Source organism: Muscardinus avellanarius (assembly GCF_963383645.1).
Source record: "Muscardinus avellanarius genome assembly, chromosome: 4".
Lineage (NCBI taxonomy): Eukaryota > Metazoa > Chordata > Mammalia > Rodentia > Gliridae > Muscardinus > Muscardinus avellanarius.
The window spans coordinates 28,195,777-28,214,638 of record NC_137789.1 but is presented as its reverse complement, the minus strand read 5'-3'; the positions used below and the strand labels follow the sequence as shown (position 1 = coordinate 28,214,638).

At 34.8% G+C, this 18,862-nt stretch overlaps 1 protein-coding gene across 3 annotated transcripts in view; it reads right to left on the bottom strand.

Moving 5' to 3' along the window:
- The window catches only part of CSMD3 (CUB and Sushi multiple domains 3), a gene marked incomplete at both ends in the record, with an annotated part of 1,156,743 nt that overhangs the window by 784,960 nt on the left and 352,921 nt on the right, over window positions 1-18,862 (bottom strand). The gene's annotated exons all lie outside the window — the stretch shown is intronic.

Below are 18,862 nucleotides of genomic sequence, written 5' to 3'. Positions count from 1 at the left end.
TGCGGGTGTCATTCTTTGCTCACCATAGACAAGAACTTGGTAAGGAAACTATGTTTCAGCTAGAGGAAACGCCGGGTTTCCTCGTAAGAAACCCCTGTTTCAGTAGTATACGCTTTAATCCCAGCATTTGGGAGGCTGAGACCAGAGGGTCATGGTTCACGGACAGCTTCAGCTACTTAGTGAGGCCCTCTGCAACTCAGTGAGACCCGGTTTCAAAATAAAGAATAAAAAATAGGGCAGGGGTATAGCTTGGAGGTCGAATGCCACTGGGTTCTATACCCAGACCTGTAAAAAAAAAAGTCAAATGTTAAAAATTGAAATTCCAGCAAGGCACCTTGAGTGCTACATAGTTGTAATCCCAGTACTTGAAAGTCTGAGAAAGAAGGATTACAAGTTCAGGGCCAGCCTCAACTATTTAATACGGACCTTTACAACTTAATGAGACCTTGTTTCAAAATGAAAAATAAAAGATAGGGTTATGGGTTATAGCTCACAGGTAAAGCACCCCTGGGTTCAATCTTCAGTGCGTGAAAAATAATTAATTAATTAATTAAATTAAAAGTACTAGAGATACAGCTTTAAAGTAGACTGTTCCTGGGTTTAATCCCCAATGTGGAAAGAAGCGAAGAAGACAGGAAGGCAGAGAGGAAGAAAAGAAGGGAGGGAGGAGTGAAAGAAGGAATTGGAGTGCTGCCTAAGAAAAATGATTATCAATGCATATATTTCAAAAATACATGTATGTGCAACATAAAAAAATTTTCACATCTCAAAGCAAATAAATAACCAAAAGAAGATCAGAAATATTTTAACTAGTCTATGAAGAGGAGATAACAAAAAGCAGAGAGACAAATAAAGATGTTCAGCATCATTGATCCTTATGGAAAGACAAACTAAAATGATATATCACTATCCACTTAAGAGAATAGTTAATTAAAATTCCATACTGTTGAGAATATTTTACCCGGTCTATGTGTTGCATTGTTGGACTTATGCCCTCTTCAAGGAGCCTCAAGGTCTTTAGTCTAATTTCCAAGTCCTTGATCCATCTTGAATTGACTCTTGTGCAGGGTGAGAAAGTGGGATTTATTTCCATTTTTCTGCATATGGATAAACAGTTTCGCCAACACTATTTATTAAACAAGCTATCTTTTTTCCAGTGTATGTTTTTCCAGTGTATGTTTTTGTCTGTAAGTGTGTAGATTTGTTTATGAGTCTTCTATTCTACTCTGTTGGTCTATGTATCTGTTTTTGTGACAGTACTATTTTGTTTTTATTACTATAGCTTTGTAGTATAGTTTAAAGTCAGGTATTGTTATTCTTCCTGCATGGTTTTTGTTGCTAAGAACTACTTTGGCTATTTTGTTGTTCCAAATGAATTTAAGAACTGATTTTTTCTATGCCTGTAAAGAATGACCTGGGTAATTTAATGGATATTGCATTAAATTTGTAGATCACTTTTGGATATTTGCCATTTTGATGATATTTATTCTGCCTATCTATAAACATGGAAGATAGTTCTACCTCCTAAGGTCTTGGCACAAAAAATTAAAAGGCAGATCAATAAGTAGGACTGCATTAAACTGAAGAGCTTCTGTACAGCAAAGGAAATTATCAAGAACTTCAACCAAGAGCCAATAGAATGGAGAAAGATTTTTGCCACCTACTCTTCTGATAGAGGAATAATATCTAGAATATACAGAAAACTAAAAAAAAAACTCAGCAGTAATAAAACAAATACCCCAACAAAAATGAGAAAGTGAACTAAATAGACATTTCATGAAAGAACAAATTCAAATGGCCAATAAATGCATGAAAAAATGTTCAACATCATTAGCAATCAGAAAGATGAAAATTAAAACTACCCTGAGATTTCACCTAACTCCAGCTAGAATGGCAATTATTCAGAATACAAACAACAAATGCTGGCAAGGATGTGGAGAAGCGGGAACCCTATAACATTGTTGATGGGATTTCAAATTAGTACAACCACTTTGGAAAGCATTAATGAGGCTCCTCTGAAGAATAAGAATAAACTTACCATATGATCTGGCAATACCACTTCTGGGTATTTACCCAAAAGAATGGAAACCAAACTACCAAACTAATGCATGTGTATCTATGCTTCTAGCTGGACAATTCACCATAGCCAAACTATGTCCAGCATCAGAAGTATAGATTACAAATTTATGGGATATATACACAATGGAACTTTATTCAGCCATAAAGAAAAAAAACCAATTATGTCATTTACAGGGAAGTGGATGGAACTGGAGAACATTATGCTAAGTGAGATAAGTGAGATTAGTCAGTCACAAAAAAATAAGAAATTGGAGGATCTCTCTAATATGTGGAAGCTAGGGAGAAAATGGATCACAAGAGGAAGGAGAAACCATAAATGAGCAATGGTCTGATTTAAAATAAACTAAAATCTCATGACTAGCATGACTGAACTTGAATTTTTTTCACATTATTAGCGAAAATGTAATGTGTTACAGCCAGTTTGGAAAACATTTTAGTAATGTCATATAAAATTAATCATACCCTTACCAATTAACTCAGCAATCACAATCCTAATTATTTCCCAAAGAAAAGAGAAAACAAAAGTTCATACCAAGGTTTTTACAGAAATGCTAGTGGCATTTTTATTATCACTGTAACTGTACAACAACTGGTGAATAAATACATATTCTGGGCACATGGATATCATTAAATACTACTCATCAACAGAAAGAAATGGATTACTGCTCCTGGTATCTTTAAGAAAAAAAAAATATGAATCTCAAAAAGCCCTGGAAGTGAAAAACCCATTCTGCATATCATATGGCCATAATTATTTTTATGACATTTTGAAAAAAGGCAATAACATACCAAAATAAATTAATAGAGTAGTTGTCAAGGCGTAGAAGAATGAAAAAAGTACTAAGGGTCCCGAGTCAACTTTTTGAAGGAAGAGAAACATTTAAGATTGTTTTGGTAGCTACATGATTATATATGTTTTTCACAATATACAATATTATATGCTTAAGAAGGACAAAATTTATACTACTTTTATTATACCTCAAGAAGAGAAAAAATAATGTAAAGATATTTTGGTTTGCTAGTCAATAACTTTAACAAAATAATATCTATATTGTTTGTGATTAAAAGCAAAAAAGTATTGGAAGATAATTTTATTCTCTGGAAGATGGGGTAGGATGTTAGTTTCAATTTTCTGGAAAAAGATCATTTGTCTTACGGTTAGAGGAATTAAGCTTTAAATATTATCATATTATATTTATATTTTGAATATTTATATTATAAATATTCAAAAATTGCTTTACCTTTGGCATTTTTATTTAAATTGTCATTCATTGTGACCAAAAATACCCAACAAGAACCATTTAGAGAAGGGAAGGTTTAGTGAAGCTCACAGTTTTAGAAGTTTCAGTAGATAAGGTTGGCTCTGAGACATAACCCAGGGTGGTGATGAAGACTGAAGGGCTCAGACTGAAGTGGTAGCTCCTAAGTCATTGCAGAAATGAGTGAGAGAAGGATAGAGATAGAGATAGAGATAGAGGGAAGAAGAAGAAGGAGGAGGAGGAGGAGGAGGAGGAGGAGGAGGGGGGGGGGAGGAGGGGGGAGGAGGAGGAGGAGGAGGAGGAGGAGGAGGAGGAGGGGGAGGAGGAGGGTAGAGGAGGAGGAGAAAGAGGAGGAGGAGGAGGAGGAGGAGGGTAGAGGAGGAGGAGGAGGAGGAGGAGGGTAGAGGAGGAGGAGAAAGAGGAGGAGGAGGAGGAGGAGGAGGAGGAGGAGGAGGAGGAGGAAAGAAAAAAGAGGAGGAGAAAGCAAAGGAACCACACCCACACTCCCAGCAGTCTGCCTCCTCCAGCAATGAACACCTCTGAATCTTGCTGTAATGCTGGCCTCTGAATCTTTCTGGTTTAGGGAAGTGCTTTAAACACATGAAATGCTATAGGACAGTTGAAATCTAAACTATAACAGATAGTAAAGGAATACTTTCATTTGTCCATAAATATATTCACAGTATATTTCCATTGCCATCACTCTGTTGTTGCTTAATATGACTTTTCTTTAGTCTCTTTGAATTGATACAGACCCCAGAAGAATGGGTTAGAAAGCAAATATTTCAAAGGTAAAAGATATAAATTAGCTAACACTTCATTTACTTGAAAACTTATATTTTCATGAATTATTTTCACTGATCTGATGAGATAAAAATGACTATGTCACATCTAGACTACATATTTTCCCACCTCACAATTTTTGGAATTATTCTATCTAAAATATAGTAAAATTTAATACAAAATAAAACATCACTATATATTTACTTGAGATGGCTAAAGCATAATTCCTAATGTTCCCATCATTTTTCCTATTCTAAGTACAATATGTGACTTCTTATGAATTAACAGCTGAATGTTAGATATTTATTCCTTCATTGATAAAGAGAACTTTATTTTTACATTTCTAGAAATACATGTTTAAGAGCTTCAGATTGTCTCATACTTCACATAAATGTGTTCAGATATCTATTCAAGAGTACCAGTAACCTGTTTCTCCAGATGCCAGGGATATGAGAATGTATAAAATTTTAAAGACTATTGGAGAAAAATATGTGTAGAGAAGGTTGTAGCTGATTAATCTAGAGACATGCAACTCAGTCTCCTCTTCCCTTAGGCTCCCCTTTAAAAATCACAGAAATGAAATGAACAAGACAAAAGTTTTTAAAATATATTCTCTTAAATATTACCATCTGGGTGTGGTAGCGCATGCTGGTAATCCCTGAATTCAGGAGGCGGAGACTGGAGGATCATGATTTGCAGACAGCCTCAGCTACTTAGTAAGGCCCTTTGCAACTCAGTGAAACCCTGTTTCAAAAATAAAAAATTACTAAAAAATAGGGCTAAAAAGACTACAAAATAGAACTGGGGGCATAGTTCAGAGGTAGAATGCCCTTGGGTTCCACATGCGCGCACACGCGCGCACACACACGCAAACACACACACACACACACACACACACACACACACACACACATATTACTCATATGTCTGCAGCATATCTCTTACATTTAAGTGTACATATTTGTAAATTAGCTAAATAAACACCTAACCCGCAAAACTTTTCAAATGTGATTCATTTAGACTATTATAGTTTTTACTAATTCCCTGGTTATTTCACTACTCTATTTAAAATAATTAGATAGACATTTTAACAATGGAAATACTCATACTTTTGTTCATGTCAATATTAGTAATAATGTATAATATTTATTGATGGATGTTTACTATGCAATTCATACTACTGCATACATATTCATTTAACTTAATACTAGTATATACCTGTAGTATATTGAATTACTATAATGTATTCTCAATATTGTTTTTATTTTACATGATATTATTATATTTTTGTGGTGCTGGGAATTGAACCCAGGGGCAGTCTACCTGCAAGCTCCACCCCCCCCATTCCTGTTTATTATTCTTTATTTTTTATTTTGAAACAGGGTCTCACTAAGTTGCAAATGGCCTCACTAAGTAGCTGAGGCTGACTGTGAACCCACATCCTCCTGTCTCAGCCTCCTAAGTAGTGGGATTACAAGTGTGCACTATCATGACCAGCTTGTTTTCCCTTTTTATGCCATTATTGAGACTCAAACCTCCCCTAAAGAATGCCTATATAGAGAGATGTTATTTTCTGTTACATAATTTTTATTTTACCATATTATTATTTCCCATATTTAAATTTTTCTATATTCTCTTAATCTAGTTTACTGTTTTACATGACCTCAAGTCCCAGTATTTTGTACGACACTAAAAATCTCATGATACACTTATAATTTTATTTGAAAAATTAAATATACTGGTATTTCAGTAGACCTCTGACTGTAATTATCTTTTTTGTTTTGACATTAATTTTAATATTAATTGTATATGAATATCTATGAAGTTCCCAAACTTTAAAACCTCAGGTTACCTGTGTGTAGGACTTTGTGTAAAGGTGAAACAATTGACTAATTTTTAGGTCAGAAAACAAAACAAACAAAAAATTTATGATCATGGTATAATAATTTCCTTTAAAAAACACACAAACACATTCAGGGAGTAGTTTGAAGATAATATAATGAAGATGCAATATATATATATATTTGTGGAAAAGTAACCCAAATAAAATGCTATGACATCGAGTGTAACAGCATTCCATTGAGCCATAATGTCTATGGAAATTTGTTTCTACTCTAAGAAAATATGGGGATTTCTGCATTCAGTGAGAGTCAGTGTTAGGGGTTGTTAAAGGAGCAAAGCCACTTCCATCTGTGGTTAAACTTAAAAGAAAACTAGAAGGTAAAGGAGTCTGCAAAAAAAATAAGGCAGAGAAGGGTGGTTGAATACAGATTAGAAGCAAAGGATGGGGATCCCAATAACCAGCATAGGTGTCAACATATCTAATTTAAAAATACTAAATATGAGATACTATGCAGTAACAATAGTAATATAGTTTTCAATAGAAAACTATAGTTTGAATATGAAATATATATGTATATAACATAAATCCAGTCATATTCATAAAGATAACATAACTCATCATAAAAAATATAATATTTGCATTGAGGTAATTTTTCCTAAGAAATCATTTATTGCATAATTGTTGAATGTCTTCTATATCCCAAGCACTTTTGCTGAGAGTCTATCAGTAAACACAACAAGTAGAGTGCTGCTAGATCTTTCATTCAAAGTGATATCATATAATTAAGGTTAGCATGAATATAAGCAAAAACAGAAAGTATTTGCACAAAAAATTACAAGAGACTGAGAGTGTGTAGCTTAGTAAACTTCTCACCTCCTCTTTTTATTTGTAGTGAAGGGAAAATATTCTGAACAAATATGCACTTGCTGGCAGCTTCAGGAAATGTCCAGCAAAAGGGTCCATATAGTTTCACTCCTGTGAGAGGAGCTCATGATTGGGAGTCCTTGAAGATAAATAACTCTAAGGAGGGTATAATATAAAATCCCTCTTTCCCAAGTGCATTTGTTTTTAGATTTTCCCCTTTAAGTAGATCTATAAACTGACACACTTTATAATGTTTAGAGTTAGAAAATGATTGCTTTTACTTGTGGGATATTTCCATTTTCTTCATGCTATTTTATCTTATTCTATTTTAAAGCTAATGCCTATTAACATGACAAATTGGGAATGGGCTCTCCTCTTCTGTATCATATCTCAACACAAATGCAATTTGGTTCCTTGAGAGTGCTCTAAATGTATTTTTAAAAATAGAATGTATTTTGAAACTGAATTTTATGGTATAGTGTTCTATAAAATCTTTTGAATTAGAAATGTTCACTGAATTAATATCAGAGTACAAATATTTTATAATATATAATTCTATGAAATCTTTGAATAAGTAACATTCACCAGATAACTATCTTAGTGAAGTGAAAACAAGCTTGATATACTTGAATTTTCTCATCTGTCAATTTGAGCTAAGGTTCTGTGTTTATTATTTTGAATATATACATTCATATTTATAGTTAAGATTTAGTTAAAATGATAAATATTTGTGGTTATAATTTTAAATGTGAGATAGCCAAATTTTAGATAAAGAACATTTAATAAGAAGACTCATGGATTCATGGATTGTTCAACTTCCAGAAGTTAAACTGTGGCATTGAATTAGCTTATAAAAGGTGGGCATGAAAGTGCATGCTTATAATCCCAGTACTTGGGAGGCTGAGACCTGAGGATTGCAGATTCATGGCCAGCCTCAGCTACTTCGTGTGGCCCTCTGAAATTTAGTGAGACCCTGTTTCAAAGCAAAGAATATAAAAATAGGACTGGAGGTGTAGCTCAGATGAAAAATGCCCCTGAGTTTAATCCCTAGTTTCACAAAAAAAATTAGCTTATGAGTACATATGAGAGACACATATGTTTGCACTTGCACACAGATACAGAGTAAAGCCTTTTCCTAGAAGGAATAATCACTGGAATGCCAATCTCAAAAATTATTATTTATTTACTATGGTCTTCAGGCATCTTCATTTTGGTTTTGTCTTTGGAAAAAAAGTAAAAAGGACATTAGTAGTATACAAGCAGTGTGAGAGTTGGGATTTGTTTAAAAGCGAATGATAAACATCATTTTACATCAATTTAAGTGAAAAATAAGAGATGGGAGAATTGGACAATTTGTTTGCAACAAAAATTTAACTAGTCAAAAAGATCTAGGCACATATTTTAAAATGAAATTAATCAGTTAAAATATTTTAGTACTTTCTTTTTCATCTATTGAATAATAAATTTCTAACCTAACACTCTTTTATAAATATCAGTATAAATATCTGTCTTCTAGGTAGTGGAAATAGCTATTGAAACAATAGATAAAGACATCATGACCTCAAGGAACTTACACTGTGGTTGGAAGAAGAAGAAAATTAAACATGAATTAATAAATATATAGCAGGTCAGGAAGTGATAAGCACTTTGGGTGAAACACAGTGGTGAGCAGTACAGAAAATGAGGCAGCTAGATAGATCAGAGAAAGGCCTCTCTGATTACCAGCCCCATTAACAGAATTCTGGAGGAAGCGATGGCCTGAGTTATGTAGTTTTCTGAGGTGGACATATGCACAGAACCTTGAGCAGGACTCTATAATGGAGTGACTGAAAAAGGCAGAGATTACAGATAGTATTGAAAGAATAACAACTGGCCAGACTGTTAAGGATCTTGCAGGGTTATTGTGTAGTTTTGCAATTATATTCTTCCTTAAGTGGGATGCCAAGGGAGCATTTTTAGGAGTGCCAAGTCTAATTTGCATCTGATAAAGATTTCAGGTGATTTGCTGAATAGAATAGGACATTCATCAAGGGCAGGGACAAGAGTATATGAACATTCACATGGTGCTTTCTGATGTAGTCTGGGAATAGAGTTGATGGCAGCAAGGGGGATCGTGAATTGTTTTCTGATATAATTTTGTTGAAAGCCAATCGAGTTTGTGAGGAAAGGTAAAAAAATGACTATAATTTTTTGGTCTGAGCAGCTAAAGAAATGGAGGGCTCTTAACTGAGACAGAGAAGCTGTACGAGGAAGAAATCTGGGGGAAAACAGTGGGAGCTCAGTTCTGGATATGTCAAATATGAAGTAGCTATGCTTCATCAGTGTATACATATGGTGCTCAAAAGCACACGGGTAGCTTCAGTCACCAAGAAAATATAATGCAAAGACCAACAATTTGCTCTGTTTCTGGCTCCCTTCCACCAAGGTCAATCCCAACAGACTCCACTGGGAGAAAAGCAGAAGAGAAACTTTTTGAGAAAATTTTCTCCAACAATGGAATGTGTGGATCCTACCCTGAGTGCCTGGGATGTTAGGAGGTAGAGCTGCCAGGCTTGAGTCGTTAAATACAAAGAAAAAGGTGGATGTAAGATTTCTCACTTGATTTTCATCCTCCCTCTTCCTTGGGGTGTCAGTGAGATATTCTCATGGGAGGGAGGGCAAGGGCTAACTTGATCCTTCGCACTCTCTCTTGCTTGTATTCTTCCTAGATGGCAAAGGACTGTCACTTAGATCTCTACTACAGATGATGCTTTGTGAAAATCAAGGAAGAGACTGAGGGGAGATTTTTGCTCACTCACAATTCCAAATCTTAAAAAGCTGTGGTAGCCAGGCATGGTGGTGCACACTTGTAATCTCAACATGTGGGAAGCTGAGAAAAGAGGATAGCGATTCGCAGACAGCCTCAGCTACTTAGTGAGGCCCTCAGCAACTTAGTGAGACCCTGTTTCAAAATAGAGAATTAAAAATAGGGCTGGGGGTGTAGCTTGAAGGTTGAATGCCCCTGGGTTCCATCCCCAGTAGTGCAAAATAGATACATGAATAACAAGTTGTGGTAGTTTGGTTTAAATTCAGCCTAAATTTGAAACCTATTTTTTTATTGTTCATTACTATAAATTATTTTATAGAAACAGTACCGAACCTCTGTTTTCACCTACTTTGTTGTTTATCTTTTAATTCATTTTTTCTGAACAAGTATTATGAAGTTTTGTCTACATTATTTCACTGTGATTTTCTTTTTTAATTTATTTTTATTGGTACAGTATAGTCTCACATCATAATGTGGATCATATTGACAGTGGCATATATTCACACAGTACTTGGGGCCCTACACCCCTAACTTCCCTATTTTCCTCCCTCCCAATACTGAATGTCCAGGTGAACAATGTTACGTTCACATATCTACAGATAGGCACATGTTGCCTTTCCAGTAATGAATCTCAGAATTCTTCCTCTTCTACCCTTGCTTTCTGGCTTCACTGAGGTTTCCTGTCAATTACCTGGAGTCCCTCTGATATCCCTAATACTCCCTAGCTTGAGCATATTAGATAAAATATATATCTCTTCTCATTTTGTGCTTGGCTAATATCACTTAACATAATGTTCTCCTGGTCTTTTCATCTTACAAATGACATAATTTTGTTCTTTATTGCTGATTAGAATTCCATTGTGTATATTTTCCATAATTTTATAATTCATTTATCTGTTGATGGACACCTAGGTAGGTTTCATATTTTGGCTATTGGCTATTGCGAATAGTACTGCTATGAACATGGGTATTCATATGTGACTGTAGTTCTATTGTTTCACCTCCTTTGGAAAGATGCCTAGGAGTGGTATAGCCAGATCATGTGGTGGATCTATTCCCAGTTTTCCAAGGAATCATCACACTGTTCTCTATAGCAGCGCAACTAGTTTGCACTCCCACCAGCTGTGTAGAAGAGTTCCTATTTTTCACAACCTTGCTTGCCAACATTTGTTGTTATTTGACTTCTTTATGCTTGCCATTCTGATTGGGGTTAGATAGAATCTCAGCATAGTTTTAGATAGAATCTCAGCATAGATTTAATTTGCATGTCTCTGATAGCTAATGATGTTGAGCATTTTTGCAGGTATCTATTGGACTTTTTTTTTTTTTTTTTTTTTTTTTTTTTTTGCGGGTCTGGGAATGGAACCCAGGGACATTCGACCTCCGAGCTACACCTCCTGCCCTATTTTTTATTCTTTATTTTGAGACCGGGTCTCACTGAGTTGCAGAGGGCCTCACTAAAGTAGCTGAGGCTGTCTGCAAACCGCACTCCTCCGGTCTCAGCCTCCCGAATGCTGGGATTACAAGTGTGCGCCACCATGCCCGGCTTCTATTGGACATTTGTATCTCTTCTTTTGTCAAGTGTCTATTTAAGTCAGTTGCCCATTTCTTAATTGGGTTATTTGTTTTGCTAGTGTAAAGTCTTTTAAGCTCTTTGAAAATTCTGGATATTAGACCTCTATCAGAGAGGTAGCTGGTAAAGATCTTCTCCCATTCTGTAGGCTTTCTCTGTAGATTCTTGATGAGTTCCTTTGATGAGCAGAGACTTTTAGTTTGATGCATCCCACTTGTTAATTCTTGTTTTAATTCCATGTGCTTTGGGGGTCTTGTTGAGGAATTTACTATCAGTGCCTATATGTTGGAGTGTTGAACCTATACCTTTCTCTAATAGGTTCACAGTCTCTGGTCTGATTTCAAAGTCTCTGACCCATCTTGAGTTGATTCCTGTGCATGGTGAGAGGTAAGGATTTAGTTCCCTTTTTCTACAAATGGATAGCCAGTTCTTCCAGCACCATGTATTGAAAAGGCTGTCTTTTCTCCCATGGTTCCTTCCTCAAAGATCAATTGACTTTAAATGTATGGGTTTATTTCTGTATCTTCCATTTCATTCCATTGGTCTCTATACCTGTTTTTGTGCCAATACCACGCTGCTTTAACTACCATAGCACTGTAGTATAATTTGAAGTAAGGAATTTTGATGCCTCTTGTATGATTCTTATTGCTGAGAATTGTTATGGCTATTCTGGGTCTCTTGTTTCTCCCTGTAAAATTCATGACAGATTTTTCTAGGTCTATAAAGAATGTCACTGGCATTTTGATAGGAATTGAATCTGTAGATCATTTTTGGCAGAATGGCTATTTTGAAGATATTTATTTTGCCTATCCATGAGCAAGGGAGATATTTCCATCTTCCAAAGTCATCTTCAATGTATTTTTAATGTTATTATAATTTTCATTGTAAAGGTCTTTTACATATTTGTTTAGGTTTATCCCTAGGTATTTAATTGGTTCTGATGTTAATGTGAATGGAATTGTTTTGTTTATTTCTTTTTCTGGATATATTGTTACCATATAAAAAGCTACTGATTTCTTTAGGTTAATTTTTATCTCACCACTTTTATGAATTGGTTAATCAGCTCTAATACTCTTTTGGTTGAGATTTTGTGGTCTTCTAGATATAGGATCATGTCTTCTGCAAACAAGGATAATTTTAATGTTTCTTTTTCAATTTGAATTGTTTTAATGCCCTTCTCTTGTCTTATTGCTGTGGCAAGAGTCTTGAGAACTATATTCAAAGGGAGTGGGGATACTTGGCATCCTTGTCTTATTCTTGATTTTAGAGGAAATTCTTGCATTTTTCTTTATTCAATATGATGTTGGCTTTGGTTTTATTGTATATTGCCTTAATGATGTTGAGATACATTTCTTCTATTCTAATTTTCTGTAGCATTTTTAACATAAATGGGTGTTGGATTTTGTCAAATGCTTTCTCAGCATCTATTGATATGATCACGTGCTTCTGTTCTCTGTTCTATTTGAATAACATTTTGCATATGTTGAACCACCCTTGCATTTCTGATATGAAACCAACTTGGTTGTGGTGTATAAATCTCTTGATATGATTTTAAATGCATATATCTAGTATTTTGTTTAGAAATTTTGCATCTATATTCATCAATGATATTGGTCTTTGACTTTCTTTTCTTAAGGTATCTTTATTTGGTTTTGGAATTAATTTAATACTGGCTTTGTAGAAGGAGTTTAGAAGAATTTAATCTCTTTTAATTTCTCAGAACAAGTTGTGAAGTATTAGGATTAGTTCTTTTCTGAAAGTTTTGTAGAATCCACCTGAAAATCCATCTGAACCTGGGCTTTTTTGATGGCAGAATTTCCCGAGGGGCAATGAATACTAATTAACTTCCAAGGCTCCTAAAAGAGACCAGCTCTTCCAAGGTTCAGAGATAAGAATGACCAAAGCTTCACAAAACCATCTGTTTACTAATCAACAAACTCAGGAGACATCCCTGGAGCAAACCTGACACCTCTACTGAAAGGAGACCCCTCAAAGGACATGCAAATACCCTATGCAAATTTTAAGAACTGCCTCCCAGACTCCAAGCAACAGAGGACAGGCAGAGATATATAAACCCCTAGACCAGTCACCAGGATGGTTAACCACTCTGGGAAACTCTCCCTGTTGGGGAGCTTTTCTCTCTCTTTCGCAGGTCTCGTTAGCTTTGAGAGAAGGTGGGGTGCAAATGAAGGCACTTGACCCAGGATACACTTGGGTTGTGACCTGAAGGCCTCTGCTGGACATCAAGGCTGACCAGGGCCCCTAGGGGTGACCTGCACTTCTTTTCTGGCAGATCGTGTGGACTTTGGGAGAAAGCAGCTTGCAACTGAAGGCATTTGGCTTGGGCTATCCTCAAGTATTGTCCTGAAGGCATCTGCTGGACATCAGAGTCTCAACAGCCCTTATGGGTGTTATGCCACTTTTCCCTATTCCCTGCTGCTTTCAATAAACTTCTTATTCTCCTTCCTACGGTCTGAGGGTGTCATTCTTAGCTTGCTGCAGACAAAATTCCAGTAAGGAAATGCTGAGTTTCTTCTCAAGAAACCCCATTTCATCCCTGTGGCTGCTCTGGGCTGTAGTTACGTTACTATCCTGAGGACCGGGTCTCAGGAGGGCACAGTGTGCCGCTGCGGATACTGGCTTCTGTTGAGCACACAAGCTTTTGGATCTTTTAAAAAAAATGTTTTTCTCAATCCCTGAAGCATGGTGCTGCCTGCTTAAGATGTTGGAGCTCTGCTGCTGCTTTCTGCACTTCACGTCCTTGGTGTTTTTGCTGGAATTTCTTGGGATTGTGGAGCCAGCAGTCACAGTTTTGGCAGGCAACTGAGATGAAGTTGGCTGCCATACCAGGTCAGTCATGCACTCAGGCTCTTTGCTATCTCATGTTCCGACTACTGGATTTATTCCACTATGGTTCCCTTTTTGTGTTTTTGTTAGTACGTATTTTTATTGCTTTGTTTTTCTCGTCAAGGGGCTGCCTTCTCATTAGTTGATTTTTGTTTGTTAAAGCTGCTGAGAGGTGCAGCATTCCACAGTCACCATTTTCTCTCCTTCCCCATGGTGTGATTTCTAGGTAGTACTTGTATTTATTCTTTTCCTATTCAGAAACTAAATAATTTTCATGTGTATCTCCAACAATATATTTTGCTTCCTTTATGCATTTAAATCTTCAGTGATATACATGTCAGTGGATGATCCCATCAATATTTAACTCACTTATTTATTTTGCATTTCTGGGAATCAAACCCAGAAGCATTTACCTCTGAGCTACACCCTCTGCCCAAATTTTTATTTTTTATTTCAAAACAGGGTCTCACTGAGTTGCAGAGGTCCTCAGTAAGTAGCTGAGGCTGTCCGCGAATTGGGATTACAAGCATGCACCACCACGCCCGGCTTAACTCATTTTTATCTGCAGTTTCTCCCAACTTTCTCTTGTATTTTCTTCTGTGTTTTTGTTTGTTAGTTTGTTTGTTTATTCTGTTTTTCTATTTTTCTAAAATGCTTTTCTTCCCCAAATAGCTTGGCAAATTGCTATTTACTCTTAAAAATTCTGTTTAGATGCCACTTCAATTCTCTGTGAAACTTACATTTCTTCTTAATCCCATAATACTCTGTACTACCTTTATTATATGAGGAATTATCACAAAATCACCTAAATAGTGTTCTACATGCCTCACAATCCCTTAAAGGAGAAACAAAGACCCAAACACAGTGTTAGCACTCTCTAAATAACTGTTAAACAAGGGTCTAAAATTCCACTTCGGACATCTAGATCAATGTTTTTTCTGACTTTTACTTTCTGACTCTATTAATATACTCTAATATAGTTATTTAAATGCAGCCAATTGCACAGTATTGTTTTAGAATACTATTTTAACTTTCTTTGAAACTAAGTCTGTATCTTTCAAATGTATCATTGTCTTATATTAATGTTTTTCAAGTGTGCCAAAGAAGAAAGAGAGACTTCCTGGGAAATAAAACAGCAAACATAATAGCCAATTTGACATCATGCCCTAAAAGTAGTTTGATAAAACTACATTTCTTACTGGCATTGTGAACACATAGAACTTTTTCTATGGATACTTCTTTTTGCAGTCCACCAGAATTTATGTTTTGGTCTGTTATAATGAAGACTTTAAAAAACATGCATGGTCATGTTTATCACAGCACAATTCACAATAGTCAAATTATAGAACCATCCTAGGTTTGCTTTAACAGCTAAATGAACCACAAAACTGTGGTATGTACATACAGTAGAAACTTACTAAACTATAAAAAACCTAATTATGTCATTTTCAGGAACATGGATGGAACCTAAGAATAGTATCTTTTTAAAGGCTAACATTTACTTAAAACTTAAAATACTTTCATATGGGTTTCAGAAATAGTAACAGTAACCATCTAAATAAAATTGACAGTAGAATTAAGTTGATATAAACTTTTCATGTCTTTAAATAAAGATTAAAACATTGAAACTCAGTGTCCCTTAATCAGTTAATGTTATATAAGATATTAATGAAATTACCAGAGATATTACTCCCAAAGTATTAGACAGTTTCTAATACTAACTATTCTGCTTTGCTTTAAAAATCACTTTTAAGCAGATTTTCTTCTTGTTCTTCTTAAATTTTCTCTTAAATTATTTATTTTTAATTTAATGGAATTATAGGGACATTTACCCACAAAGTGAGATTTTTTTCAAAAATTACTTATTTTAATTATTGTAATTGGTACATTATAGACTTACATCATAATGTAGATCATGTTGACAATGGCATACATTCACAGAGTACTTGGTTCCCCCTCTATAATTCACAATAGCCAATCTATGGAACCAATTAGGTGTGCATCAAGAGATAAGTAATACAAAATTATTTGAAATAGATGTGAGGAATTCTACTCAGTAATAAAGAACAACAAAATTATGTCATTCATAAGAAGATAGAAAGATTATGTTAAGTGAGATTAGCCAAGCACAGAAAGAAAAGGGACATATGTTTTCTCTAATATGCTCGAGCTGGGGAATATTTGAGATGCCAGAGGGATCGAGATAATTGAGAATACTATTTTAAGTGAGATTAACCAGTCTCAAAAAATGAAAAGTTGTATGTTTTCTCTTATGTGGAAGCTAGATAAGAATTAAGAAAGAGGGTAATCTCGAATAGAGGAACAAAAATGATAAAGGAGGTGTAGAGGGTTAAGAAGATTGAGATGTAAAAATGGTAATAGTTTAAATATTGCTATGTAAGCATATTGAATTTCCAATGCCAATCTCAAAGACTTCTACAAGTAAGATGAGGGATGGATGTGGAACTTAGGGAAAAATTCTCCAAAAGTTGTACACATGTATTCTAAGCTTCAGTATAATATGTAATTATAATCTACTGATAAAAAATAAGCAGTATTTTATAAAATACGAAAAAATTTTCCTAAAAGATACCAAGGGTTGAAGGTTTAAATATTTATATATTTGTTAAACGTTTATATAGTATTTTAATACACATCTTATTTATTCTTTATATATAATGACTTGACATGTCATAGGCACAATGAAGCTGTACTGTGCTTGTCATATCAGACTAAAATAACAGTGAAAACATAAAAAGCTCGATAGTTTGGCAAGGTTCTCCTTCCTAGTCCTGTGTACTTTCATTTTTTTATTTTCTGTCAGCAAACTAATGTTGTGTGAGTAAGTAATTAAGCTGAATTAATGATCATCAAACTCTGTAAGTCTAAAGATTCTCAGAATTTTTATATGACATTCTTAGAACCAATAAATATGCAGAACTTAATGATTTAAAAGACTTTAATAGAAATCACATATACTCCAACTTTTGTACCTGCCTACACTCTTCCAAATGCATTCAATACCAGAGAGTAGCAAAATATAAAGTAATTAATTAAAAATAAAAGAGTTCGCCGGGCGTGGTGGTGCATGCTTTTAATCCCCGCGCTTGGGAGGCAGAGACAGGAGGATCACCCAGGTTCGAAGCCAGCCGCACTGGCTTAAGAGACCCTGTTTCTAAATAAAGATATAAAAAGAAATAGGTCTGGGAGTGTAGCCTGGAGGTAGAAGGGCTTCCAGGAACCCCAGTACCACCACAATAAATAAATAAATAAATAAATAAATAAATAAATAAATAAATAAATAAAAGTGCTCTAGGCAAGGTATCACTGACTGCTCAGTTACACTCTGATTTTCTCTGTTTTATGAAAGAAAATGCTTCAGGAATCTAACATGCAAGTCAGTTGTGCTAATATTAATAATGTGTTATTCTTTACTGAGTGCAGAACTAGCTTTTTCTTTAGATAATGTTCACAGGTAAACTGTGAAGAGAGACTATATTTTTAAAATCAGGAAATACACAGATAAAACAGTGGATCAATAAATAATATCTCCAAAAGAAAAGGGCAAACTATATTCTTTGGTACATTTACATGTCATGTTTTTATGTTGACATTTTAAACTGTGCAAAGTCTTTAATAAACAAGCTTTGATACTATCATGGTTTTAAAAGTGAGTTTACAAAGGGATGTAAAACTTTAAGGGATTCAGTAGAGACTAATTCCTATTTACATCCATGTAAATTGTGATTGAATGTTTTCAGAGATTATATGAATGCACATATATCTTCACATATGATTTAATAGGGTAGGTGATTCAGAAAGGGCCAAAACCTTTAATATTATAGAGTGTCTCATATGATGTTCAACAAAATAGCACATGTCATTTTGTTTAAAAAGCTATCAATGGATAAAATGACATTCTCATAAGAGGTTTTTCCTCCAAGTAGATAAACCTAGTCATTTCTAGAAGAAAAAATGCTAATTTAAGAAATTACATAATGCAGATGTATGAGTGCATATAATATAAAACATATTTATATGTATGTGTATTTGTGCATATATATATATATATATATATATATATATATGACTGATGAGAGTAAAAATAATAATAAAAATGAAAGGAACAATTCTTGACTTATCTTGTAAATTTTGAAGCCTAAAAAATTTAATATGTGCAGAAACATGGTTGACAATATATTTGAATTCTACACCATGCATTCAGTTACCTATGGAAATAAATTATGTATGATCAGTGATCTCATTTTAAGCTTGCCAGTAGAGGTCAGAGGCAATGTATCAGAATAAAAAGAGTTGATGTATCTTAAATAAGAAAATGATATTAAAGAATTACACAGCTATTCCAGTGATGTCACAACCACGCTTTTAAAATCCAGAATGTTCATATCAAGATTTACAGAGCAGTGCTGAAAATTAAATACAGTAAAATATATATATATTTTTCTATAGATCTATAAATTCTTTTTTTTTTTTTTGGTGGTACTGGGGTTTCTGGAAGCCCTTCTACCTCCAGGCTACACTCCCAGACCTATTTTTATATTTTTATTTGGAAACAGGGTCTCTTAAGCCAGCAAGGCTGGCTCCGAACCAGCGCAATCCTCCTGTCTCCGCCTCCCAAGCACGGGGATTACAAGCGTGTGCCACCACACCCGGCTTTAAATTCATTTTAAGCTTGCAGAATCTGAGGAATTATTATTAGGCTTATGATTTGTGCCCAGAAATGACTGTTCTCTGAATGTGAATGTCCTAGGGGGCAATTCTGTTTAAATAAATATGCATGCAGCCAC